The sequence below is a fragment of the Helianthus annuus genome, chromosome 4, assembly GCF_002127325.2.
Source record: "Helianthus annuus cultivar XRQ/B chromosome 4, HanXRQr2.0-SUNRISE, whole genome shotgun sequence".
Lineage (NCBI taxonomy): Eukaryota > Viridiplantae > Streptophyta > Magnoliopsida > Asterales > Asteraceae > Helianthus > Helianthus annuus.
Window position 1 is genome coordinate 139,682,399 of NC_035436.2, and position 12,873 is coordinate 139,695,271.

The window sequence follows — 12,873 nt, forward strand, 5'->3', positions numbered from 1 at the left end:
ATGCATTTTTATTACAAACAACTAAGAGAAAACACTAACCGAAACCGATTGTGTGTAAGTGTGTGTCCGAGATGGAATGATGGCCTAGCTACATGTCTTCTCCTTCCAAATTGGCTCCAAGAATGCAAGATGTGGTGATGTCTTAGGGTTTTAGTGAGGGAGAGAGGGAGAGTGTGTGTGAGGGAATGTTTGGGGGTTTGAGTGATGATTGAGTGCCCAAAATGAGGAAATGTTGGCTTGGGTATGGGTTTTATACCCATTCTAAGGTCGGTGCACCCTAGTGGGTTTTCCGAGTGGGCTCAAGGAGGTGCGGCCCAAACGGCCCAACTGTTTACTGTTCACTCGAGACCGGGTGGTCTCGAGTCGTGGTTTCGGTTCACAAGTACTTATACACATACATATATATTACATACACGTTATTAACACATAGAACATCAAGATAATTCACACCTTTCATTTAACAATTCATACGTACACACTGTTAATACAAGAGGGTTACTCGGGAAAACCTAGAGTGTCACATTATCCCCAAGTTTTAAGAACTTTCGTCCCGAAAGTTAAGGCAGCCACTGTCCAGCTAGTACATGTGAGAACGTTTCAACGGGGTGTCACATCATCCCCCCGTTAGTTTGGAATTTCATCCCGAAATTCGGTTGTAGCTTCAGTGCTGGGGGGTTTCGTTTGGGAACAATTGGGGATACTTGCGCTTCATCTGGTCTTCCCGCTCCCAGGTAAACTCTGGGCCACGTCGCGAGTTCCAACGAACTCGCGCGAGAGGTATCTGGCTACGTTTGAGGGTTTGGATCTCTCGATCCGTGATCTCAATCGATTCCTCAGTAAAGTGTAGCTGTTCGTCAAAGGTGAGTTTTTTGTAAGGGATTACGAGTGTTTCATCTGACAGACACTTCTTCAGATTAGATACGTGAAAGATGTTGTGCACCGCACTCAGCTCATCAGGCAGATTCAATCTATAAGCAACCTTACCGATTTTCTCGGTAATTTCGAATGGTCCGACATACCGCGGATTAAGCTTGCCCCGTTTACCAAAACGAACCACGCCCTTCCAGGGTGAGACTTTAAGTAGAACCCGGTCACCGACCTGGAATTCTAGTGGTTTCCTACGCTTATCCGCGTAACTTTTCTGACGGTCACGAGCTGCCGCCATGCGTTGTCTGATCTGGGCAAACTTCTCCGTTGTGTCCATCACTAGCTCTGGGCCTGTGATCTGGCTGTCACCAACCTCCGCCCAACAAAGAGGTGATCGGCATTTACGACCGTATAATGCCTCAAAGGGTGCTGCCTGAATGCTGGTGTGGTAGCTGTTATTATACGAGAATTCCACAAGAGGTAGATGATTCTCCCAACTCTTGCCAAAATCGATCACACATGCCCTAAGCATGTCTTCCAGGGTTTGGAAGGTGCGTTCAGACTGCCCATCCATTTGTGGATGATAAGCGGTGCTCATGTCCAAATGTGAGCCAAAGGATTTGTGCATAGCTTGCCACAACTCAGAAGTAAAACGTACGTCTCGATTGGAAATAATGGAGGTTGGCACTCCATGCCTCGAAACCACTTCCTTTAAGTAAATGTCTGCCAAGGTAGAGACTTGGTCAATCGATCTACTATCAACCAAATAGTGTCATTCCCGCGTTGGGATCTAGGTAGGCCGGTGACGAAATCCATGGAAATTTGCTCCCATTTCCATTTCGGGATTTCTGGTTGTTGGAGTAGGCCCGCTGGTTTCTGATACTCAGTCTTGACTCTCGCGCAAGTCAAACATTTGCTGACATATGCTGCTATGTGGGCTTTCATGCCAGGCCACCAATATGTAGTCTTTAAGTCGTGGTACATCTTATCCGAACCAGGATGTACTGAGTAACGGGACTTATGGGCTTCGTCCATCACGAGCTCGCGTAACTTTCCATAAAAGGGAACCCATATGCGCCCGGTTACATAGTAAGCGTCGTCTTCTTTTTGTTCTAACCGCTGTCTCGATCCTCGTAGGGACTCAGCCCTGATGTTCTCTGGTTTCAATGCTTCAACCTGAGCGCCTCGTACCTGAGTAGGGAGGTTAGACTGGATGGTAAGCTGTAGTGCTCGCACGCGCTTGGGTGTAGTGTCCTTTCGGCTGAGGGCATCTGCCACGACATTGGCTTTGCCCGGGTGGTACTTAATTGCGCAATCATAATCATTCAGGAGTTCGACCCATCGACGTTGTCGCATGTTTAATTCCTTTTGCTTGAAGATATGCTCGAGACTCCTGTGATCAGTGTAAATGGTGCACTTGGTACCGTACAGGTAATGTCTCCATATCTTAAGAGCAAAAACCACTGCTCCCAGTTCCAAGTCATGCGTAGTGTAGTTCCTTTCGTGAGTCTTAAGTTGTCGAGAAGCGTAAGCAATAACTTTCTCGCGTTGCATTAGCACGCAACCGAGCCCATGAATAGACGCATCGCAGTAAACCACAAAGTCATCGGTACCTTCAGGTAACGAGAGAATAGGAGCACTACAGAGGTTATCCTTTATCTTCTGAAAAGCAGACTCCTGAGCTTCATTCCATTTGTAAGCCATACCCTTCTGGGTGAGAGTCGTGAGGGGTTGAGCAATCTTCGAAAATCCCTTGATGAATCTACAATAGTACCCTGCCAATCCCAAGAATTGGTGAACTTCGGTCGGAGTCTTAGGCGTAGGCCAATTCCTTATAGAGTCGATCTTAGCGGGATCGAAATGAATTCCGTCCCTATTGACCACATGTCCAAGGAAGTGGACTTCTCGAAGCTAGAAGTCACATTTCGAGAACTTAGCGTACAGTTGTTCATTTCGAAGGAGTTCGAGAATAAGACGCAGGTGTTGTTCATGCTCCTCTTGACTTTTCGAGTAGATCAGGATGTCGTCGATAAACACAATTACGAACTTGTCGAGGTAAGGCTTGCACACTCGGTTCATGAGGTCCATGAAAACCGCAGGCGCGTTAGTCTTTCCAAAGGGCATGACGAGGAATTCGTAATGACCATAACGAGTTCTGAATGCGGTTTTGGAGATGTCTTCATCACGGACTCTCAGCTGATGATAGCCTGATCGCAGGTCAATCTTAGAGTAGTAACTCGATCCTTGCAACTGATCGAATAGGTCCTCGATGCGTGGGAGAGGGTAACGATTCTTGATGGTAACCTTGTTCAGCTCACGATAGTCGATGCACATTCGGAATGTGCCATCCTTCTTCTTAACAAAGAGCACTGGTGCTCCCCAGGGTGACGAACTAGGGCGGATAAATCCTTTATCTAATAGTTCTTGTAGTTGCGTAGAAAGTTCCTTCAGTTCTGTGGGGGCTAGTCGATAAGGTTCACGAGCTATAGGTGCTGCTCCGGGAGCTAGCTCGATTTGGACTTCGACCTGACGGTGGGGAGGGAGTCCAGGTAGTTCTTCAGAAAATACCTCGGGGTATTCACGTACCACTGGAAAATCTTCAATCCTCTTTTCCTTTTCCTGTGTGTCGGTGACAAGTGCTAAGATGGCGGTGTGCCCTCTTCGTAAAAACTTCTGGGCTTTTAAGAACGAAATGACGCCTGTGATATCTCCGCCATTGTCACCTTGTACGATGAGTGGTCTGCCAGAACAGCGGGGGATGCGAACCATTTTCTCTTGACAGAGGATTTCAGCGCGATGCTTGGATAACCAATCCATACCGATGACGACGTCGAAGCTTCCAAGATCGATAGGGAAAAGATCGATGCTAAAGGTCTGACCAGACAATACTAGTTTGCAGTTGCTGATAACATGTGAGGCCTCGATGTTTCTACCATTAGCTAACTCGACGATATGCTTAGAACTTAATGTAGGATCGCGATCTGACCCGAATGAGTCGTTCAGAGGAGTTTTACTTCGTTTCAGGTGCGGAATTACAAGAAACGGAGGTAGAAACAACTTATTCTTCACTTAATCTACTGATTGTATTGATTTGACAATGATTACAGCTCGATCTTCACACCGGCAGCACTTCAGTATGGAATACAAGGCAATCTTCTGTGATTTCGCTCATCGGTGCCTATATATAGGCCTGAGATTTCGCTCCAAGGGACGTGTGTCCATATGAGCGAAACCTCATATGTTCACAAAAGCGAAACCTCATGACCAAGTAAGCGAAATCATCATGTTATGTCTCTATGAGCGAAATCAGCTCACTAAACACAAACAACTTCCTATTTTCTCGTAAAACGTGCCCTAATCTATACAATATAATGTAAGACTCGATACAAGATGAAGTCGACAGATGTAGTGCACCAACAGACTCCCCCTCAGATGTTGATGAGTCGACTATCGAGTCACGACATTGCTGAGTCTTCTCTTCTTCAGTCTTGATCAGTCTCTGGGCTTTTCTCTCTCTCAATCTTCATCAACAGACTCCTCTTTAAACATATCTGCTTGAAAATCTTCAGACTCCCCCTCTCGATTTGCTGGCATTTCTTTGTTCTTCAGCAACATCTGTTTCAGGATCATTGTCTGTCTTCCACTTTGTCCTCAGAATTGAAACCTGGCTCAAACTACAGAGTCTTCAATTCCAGGATCGAAACTTGGCTTTCTTCAATCAGAATCCTCAGGTATTGTAACCTGGCACTCTATCTTTAGGCTCAAGATTGAAAACTGTCTATACCTGCTCATTCTTAACCCAGAAGTAAATTTTCTAAATTTAACACTTTGTATGCACCAACACTTTGAAATAATCAGATGGCTCCTTCTCATAAACGTATGCATTAACATTCACTCTCTCTCAGATCACACACACATGATGAACCACTTGTTGATTTTCAAAACACATTTGATGTTCAAGATATACTCCCCCTCACAACAATGTCATCATGTTTAGCACTTGGAATTTTGAAATCAGCTTTCCAACATCAGTTGTCGAAAATCTTTTTGACTTTTTCAAAAGTTTAAGCTAAAACACACACAAAATCTTTTTGGATTTTCTGAAAGAAAGTAAATGACACCACTTGTAAAGACAAAGACTGACCCAATTGAAGAAACAACAAGATGCAGAAATGAAAATATTTACAAACAATATTTTTGTGAGTTTGCGTAAGAGGATCATATCAGTTTATGAGACATGTCACAAACACCATTAAGCTGATTACATACTAAGTTCTAGACAATTCAGCTAGATTGTCAGTATGTTTGTCCACTTAAATTTTCACACAAATTTCAACTGCTTCGAGATACGAATTAATGTTTTAAGCACTTAAACTCATTCGTGTGTCTTACTTTTTGAATATACTCCCGTATCCAGATCCCAATATTCAGTCTTACAGGTGAGTATACCACAGATGATATCTGTTCAGGGGTTAGGTGCGAGGGTCGTGAGAGCTCAGGTTGATACTTCCGTATACGCAAAGAGATGACAGCTTCGACTTTTTGGTGTGTCCCCTTTAGAGGATCTTTTGATTACAACAGCAGCGACTATCAATTTTATTGTTTCATCAGCTTGCTGAGGGCGATGCTATGTTTCAAGTATTTGCGAAAAGTATTATCCGGGGACTAGGTCAGTACTTCCATACAGCAGAAGTCCCGGGATAATACCCCAGATATCACTGAGCGAAAAGACCTAGTATCTCAGAATAAGGGACCTTTCAAACAAGATTTCAGGGGTTACCTATATATCCAAGAAGTTGTTAACCCACAGAATAAGCAAGTTTGATTTTTTAGGTTTATATCTCGTCACAATTTACTAAACGTGTAAAAACCTACTGGCATATCCTCAGTGAGATTGTTTATCACATTTTCACATTACAATTCTTTAGCATGTTGTGACAGTCAACTGATGTACTATCATTTCCTCTTTTCTCAGCAAAACTCATTTTTGATTTTATCATGCTTTTGTATTTTTCAAATTTTCTAATGTTTTTGGATTTTCAATTTTCTACTCCCCCTAAAATTCTAACACATTAAAGAGAAATTTGAAAACAACTAAGCTCTTGACCCACTTGAACACAAAAATAAACAAACTGTATAGAAACTTGACAACTGACATCGAATTGCATCAATTCGCCATCCACTAAGCTTAAACAATCAGAACTCCCCCTTTCACAAACCATTTTCTCATTTAGATCTCAAAACACTTAAGTTTGTTTTAATCAAAATGATTTTTCCGGAAAATGAATTTGTGTTAACCATTTGAAGGTTTACCACTTGTAAAGTACGGGGATGTGGTTCATCATTTTGTCAGTTATTATGTTAGTAAATCAAGTACAACTTAATGTCCCTGATTTACCGTGTTGCAATCAAGCAACCTCTGTACCACTTGTAATAATAACCACTTGTAAAATCACAAACAATACCACTTGTAGGTATATCTGAACAATTACCCACTGTAGGAATGTTACGTCTACATAAACACTTTACCAACCAGGATGCTGATTCCTGCTTCGCACTTACCAACCTGGAAGCTCCGGCGTAGTCCTTTCACCTGTAAAATTCAAATATTATCAAAAACATTCAACTTCATCAAACATGAATGATGCCGATTCCTGATCCACGATATAAACTTGGGATCTCCGGCATAGTCCTAAGACTTTAAGGGGAACAAACTTCCATCCAAGTCTTCTCAGACTTGATGGCTTTTAGTTCTTGCGCAGTGGGGTTGTATGTTGCCTTTTTAGTTGCATAAAAATCTTTAACCCCCTTAGCTTTCCCATTCAACATTTTTCCAAATATTTTCTTAACACTCCCATTGAATGTTTTCTCGACATCAAACTTTGTTTTTTCATTATAAAACCGATTCGAGATATCAACCTTACCAATCTTCTTTTTAACTTCTTCAAATTTCAGTGATGGAAACTCATCATCATTCACTGAAATTTTCACTTCACCTTGTGGCTCTTCTGGCTTTGTGGAACCAGATTCATCGCCAACATTCACATCAACTTTCTTAACAACCCACACTTGGTTGTCATTCTATTTCTTTTTGTAAAAATTCTTTTTCGAACACTCACCAACCTCATATGTTGAATTTTCAAAAATTTTAAGTCTGTTGGTTGGTGGTTCAACATCAACAACCTTTTCTTTCAATTTCTGAGAAACTCCCTGTTTTGTTTTGGCGTTTTTCTGACAGTTCCATGCAATGTGACCGACTTCATTGCATCTGTAACAGGTTCGAGTTTCTCTTGGATATGACACTTCAGTTCCATTCTTCTTCTTTTCAGCAAGAAACTCCTGGTTTGACTGTCTCCAAAACGGTTTCTTCTGTTCATCCTCTACACTTCCACCTGAAACAAATTCTGTTTTTATTTTAGAATTTTTCTCATTTTTATGATTTTCTGGTGGAATAAAACCAAGTCCTTTCTTTTTGTAGCTACGATTTTGGTTAGATTTCTTTTGAAAACCAGAACTAGAATTGTAACTCTTTTTCTTGTTTAAACGTTGTTGAACTCTTGAAGTGTACTTTTTAGGTTTTTCGGTAAGATTTAAATCGTTTATTTCAGAAATATTAATTTATGTCATTTTGAAAACCTTTTTTATCATATCAAAACGAACACTTCTTATTGGAAATTCTTTGTCAGAATATAATTTGTCCGAATCATTTAAAGTGTCTGCTACTTCAAATGTTTCATCATCCAAATTTGCCTTTGATAATAAAAACTCTTTACTGTAAGACCGTTTAACCGACAACTTTGGACTATTGACTGACGAATTTGACCCTCCAGACTCAGACTTTGACTCGGACTCCTCATCAGTATCCAACACCTGATCGACCACCTTTTTGATTAACTCAGACTCATGATCAGTGTCAGACGAGGTAAACGTGACGTCAATGTTTTCTAGTAATTCATCAGTTGTGTCGGTTTTTAGCTTTATATTGACTGCTTTTTCAAGTTGCTCCTCGTTTGGTTTTCTAGGTGAATATCCTTCCCAAATCGGAGGCGGACACTTGTTATAGCTAACAGTCGGTTTCTTACCACTATCTTTCTTTTTCTTCGGCTTCTCGTCTTGAAAAGCTTCCATACCTGCAACAGTTGGATAAATACGATCAATGAGATAATCAGAACTAGAATAGCTTTGTAATAAACGTCTAATTCTCTCATTCTCGATTTTCTCTGTCTCCAACTCTTGCTTCCACTTAGCACTCTCTTCGATGTAAAAATTGATAGCTTTTTGCTTTGTCATCATCACAGCATTCATCATCGTTAGTGCTTGTTCTCTTTCTGAGTTTGTCTTTTGGAGACCAGTTACTATTTTGTTCAAGACATCATAAGATTCCTTCACATAGTTGAGATTGAACAGTAACTGCTCCTTCTTCTTTTCATACTCAGCTATTATCTCATCTTTTGCTGCACATCCCTTGCAAACTCCCAAACACTTTTCACAAGGCTTGACAACTTCAACAATCTTCTCAACTTCAATTGTTTTCACCACTTCAACCACCTTTTCTGCTTCAATCACCTTTTCTTCTACCTTTACATGCTCACTCTCAACATTCTTCTCATCAACACTTTCAACACTCTCTTTCTGAACAACATCTTTAGTATCCATTTGTTGTTGTTCTTTAGCAGCTCGTTTCTCCTTCAGTTTCTCCATGCGATCTGCAAAATAGAAATGAAAACTTTCAGGAGAAAGATGAATTTTAGCAATATTGATATGTTTCTCTTCCTCATCATCACTGCTACTATCAACTTGTGACTGATCAAACTGTGCAGATTTTTCAGAACTAGCATCTGATACATCAGAATCCGACTGTGTTTGATCAAAAACAACTTCCTTTTCTGAACTAACATCTTTCTGAACACTCTCATCTGAACTCTGTGAACCTTCATCAGCACTTTCTGAGCTGTCGTCAGACGTAACAGACTGTTCTTCCACACTTTTCACTGTCTCACCAATACATTTCATCCAGGTGGAAAACATATCTGGTTCTGTGACAATCTTAGCGATGAAAGCTTTGTACTCTCCCTTTTCATCAACAAACACATCCCAGCTGAAGCCTTCAGGTAATTGTTCATCATCTTGATCAACTAAACAGGCTTTGCTATCAGGAGATATGTAGTTGCTCCAGTTGAAGTCCACCAAACATGCTCTCTTTGAATCCTCAATCTTCCTACCATGAGCCGTCTGTGAATCTTGTGATTGACCAACCTGCTGATAAATGGCTTTCCGGTAGTAGTCATCTTTTCCGAACGGATTCTGAGCACCACTAGCTTCTCTGTTCTTACACTCCCGCTTGAAATGGCCTTTCTCCCTGCATCGAAAACAAGTAACTTTAGATTTATCAAAACCTAAAGTAGATACATGAGCATCAAGAAAGTCATTTCTCCCGGTAATTGTCTTAAACTTTTCAGCACGCCTAAGAACACTAGCTAGACACCATTTGATATCCATTAATTCCATCTCTTCGGCGTCTATTTGATCGTAATCCTCCTTTGTTAGCATAGGATTTCCGATCCGACCAGCAACAAGACCCTCATAAGATAACAATACAGAACCAAGTAGAGCCATGTGGTCTTTTGCAGTTTCCTCAGAAAAACTTTGACCTTCTGGAAGATTTAGAGCGATGTTGCACTGAATTACGTAACCATTTCCTGTCTTTGTGCTTTGAGACTGAAAGCTTGTATTTGACTCTTTAGAATTGACACTCGGAAATGATGAGAATCCACTGCTGCTTTTAGTTGAACTCTGCTTTTCTGTAGAATCCCCAGCACTAAACGCAGTCTGGATTTTCGGACTTCTCTCAGCTTCTGGAACTGGAATGCTACCTTGTAGTACATTTTCACATCCTGTTGACCACTCGGACTGTTCATCCTAGCGATCTTCTGCTGTTCCAGATCCTGACTCTCAATCTTTTCAATAAACTGAGAAATCGTTAATCCATCATAAACACCTGTGTTCTTCAGAATCATCAAATACGTTCTCCACTCTTTCTGTGGTAACGCATCAGCCAATTTGTCTACCCACTCTTCACGATCTTTAGCAATACTCAACATCGACATTGATCGTACAAGGTGGCAGTAACGTTCTATCAGCTTCTTTGTATCCTCTCCCGGTAAACTGCTGAACAAATTAAACTCTTTCTTTAACAGTGCCTTTTTGCTCTTTATCATATTCTCACTACCCTCAAATTTGACTTTAAGTGCATCCCAGATTGACTTTGCAGTTTTGTCATGCTGTAGCAGAATGAAAATGTCTTCTTTGATCGCTTGTTGAAGCAGACTGATCATCATTTTCTCAGCTTTGTACATAACCCGTTCTTGATCTGTGAACTCAAATAACTCTTTTAAAACCTGCAAATTTGTTCGAGGCAACACGTATTTCTTTAAGATACATTCCCACGACCTGAGATGGTTTGCCTGAACCCAGTTCTCAAATCGATCTTTCCACCCGTAGTATTCTTCAATACTCATTAATTTCGGGGCTTTTGGGGGTTCCCGTTTCGTTTTCTAAACTCATGGCTTTTGGGTGGTTCCCGTGTCGCCCCTGTGTTTTGATCGACCAGACACACACTTTTGTGTGTGTTTGGTGTAATTTATTTTTGTTTTATTAATTTTAAGTTTCAAGTTCAACGATTTTAGTCCCTCAGCAATTGTTTAGTTCATACTTTAGGTGTTTTAACCCATTTACATGTTACTACAAGACTCATGACTAACCGGGTTATTTATTCCTAGTTAGTTTATTCTTGTTTATTTTATACTTTATAATTCTAATATAAGGTTTTATATTTTCGGGGTGTTACACAGGTCCATTGTGATATGCTCCTATTTCAAAACTGGAATATCCAACGGTTGAAGTTTACTGTATAGCTTTTGGTGCTCCGCTTTGACTTGTAAACACGTCAAGCATTTCTCCACGTACTTCACTACGTCTCTTTTCATTCCGGGCCACCAATAATTTTGCTTTAAATCATTATACATCTTGGTTGCCCAAGGATGAATAGAATAACGGGATTTGTGGGCTTCGTCAAGCAGAAGCCTTTTAACCCCACACAAGTTAGGAACCCATGTTCTACCAAAATGAGTTTTTAACCCGTTGTTGCCATCTACTAAATCTTTCTATTGGACAACTATTCTTTCCTTCTTCCAGTTCTCTTCTTTCATTGCTTCAACTTGCACTTCTTGGATTCGTTCAAGTAGACCCGACGTTACGATAAGCTGCATCGATCTCACCCGTATAAGAGCATAATCTGCCTTTCGGCTCAACGCATCTGCCACCACATTGGCTTTTCTTGGATGGTAATGTATTTCGCAATCATAATCCTTCACCGTTTCCAACCACCGCCTCTATCTCATATTCAACTCCTTCTGGCCGAAGAAGTATTTTAGACTTTTGTTATCGCTAAATATGGTGCACTTCACCTCGTATAAATAATGCCTCTATATTTTCAGCGCAAATACCACTGCCGCCAATTCAAGATCGTGCGTAGGGTATTTCTTCTCATGAATCTTCAGTTGCCTTGAGTCATAAGCTATAACTTTGCCCCGTTGCATTAAAACGCACCCAAGTCCCGAATGTGACGCGTCCGAGTAAACCACCATGTCATTGACTCTGTCTGACAATGTTAATACCGGCACATGAGTTAACTTCTCCTTGAGTTTTTGGAATGATTTCTCTTGTTCAACGCCCCATATAAATTTCTCCTTCTTTTGAGTTAATTTGGTCAAAGGCGTAGCAATCTTGGAGAAATCTTGTATGAATCTCCTATAATATCCCGCAAGCCCCAAGAAGCTCCTGATTTCCGATGGATTCCTCGAAGGGTTCCACTTTGCCACGGTTTCTATTTTTGATGGATCTACTAATACCCCATCAACACTAATAATGTGTCCGAAAAATTGCACCTCTCGTAACCAGAAGGCACATTTCGAGAACTTTGCATAAAGCTTTTCTCATCTAAGTGTCTTCAATACCTCGCATAGATGATACGCGTGATCCTCCTCATTTTTCGAATACACTAAAATATCATCAATGAACACTATCACCGACTTATCTAACATGGGTTTGCAAACCTGGTTCATGAGATCCATGAAAGCCGCGGGTGCATTTGTCAACCCAAAGGACATCACGAAGAACTCATAATGTCTATACCGTGTACGAAAGGCCGTTTTTGGTACATCTTCCTCTTTGACCTTCAATTGATGATACCCCGACCTAAGGTCAATCTTGGAGAACCAACTCGCACCTTGTAGTTGGTCAAATAAATCATTCGATTCTTGGGAGCGGGTTTCGATTTTTCACCGTGAGTTTGTTTAACTCCCGATAATCGATACACATCCGCATACTCCCGTCCTTCTTCTTCAAGAACAGTACCGGTGCGCCCCACAGAGACACACTTGGCCTTATAAACCCTTCGTCAAGCAAATCTTGGATCTGTGACATTAACTCTTGTAGCTCCGATGGCGCGAGCTGATATGGCGCCTTAGCTACGGATTTTGCACCCGGAACCAATTCGATTCCGAATTCAACTTCCCGTTCTGGCGGTATTCCCGGTAAATCTTCCGAAAACACGTCTTCATATTCACGTACCACCTGTACATCTCCAACTTTCGGCAATTCTTTCTCCGGTTCACTTGCGTATATCATAAATGCTCTACATCCGTGCCTCATAAGCTTGTGAGCTTTTAACATCGAACATATCACGAGACTACCCCATTTTTCGCCATAAATGGTAACATGCTTTCCGCTCGGAGACGTTAGTTTTATCTCTTTACGGAAGCACACAACCTTCGTGTGATGTCGGGATAACCAATCCATCCCGACAACAACTTGAAATTCTCCCATTGACATTGGGATCAAGTCTATTGAGTATTCTTCACCGTCGATACCCAATTTGCAGTTTTGGCATACATCACACACAATAAAGCTTTTATTGTCGCCTATTTCTACTTCTAAAGGCATATG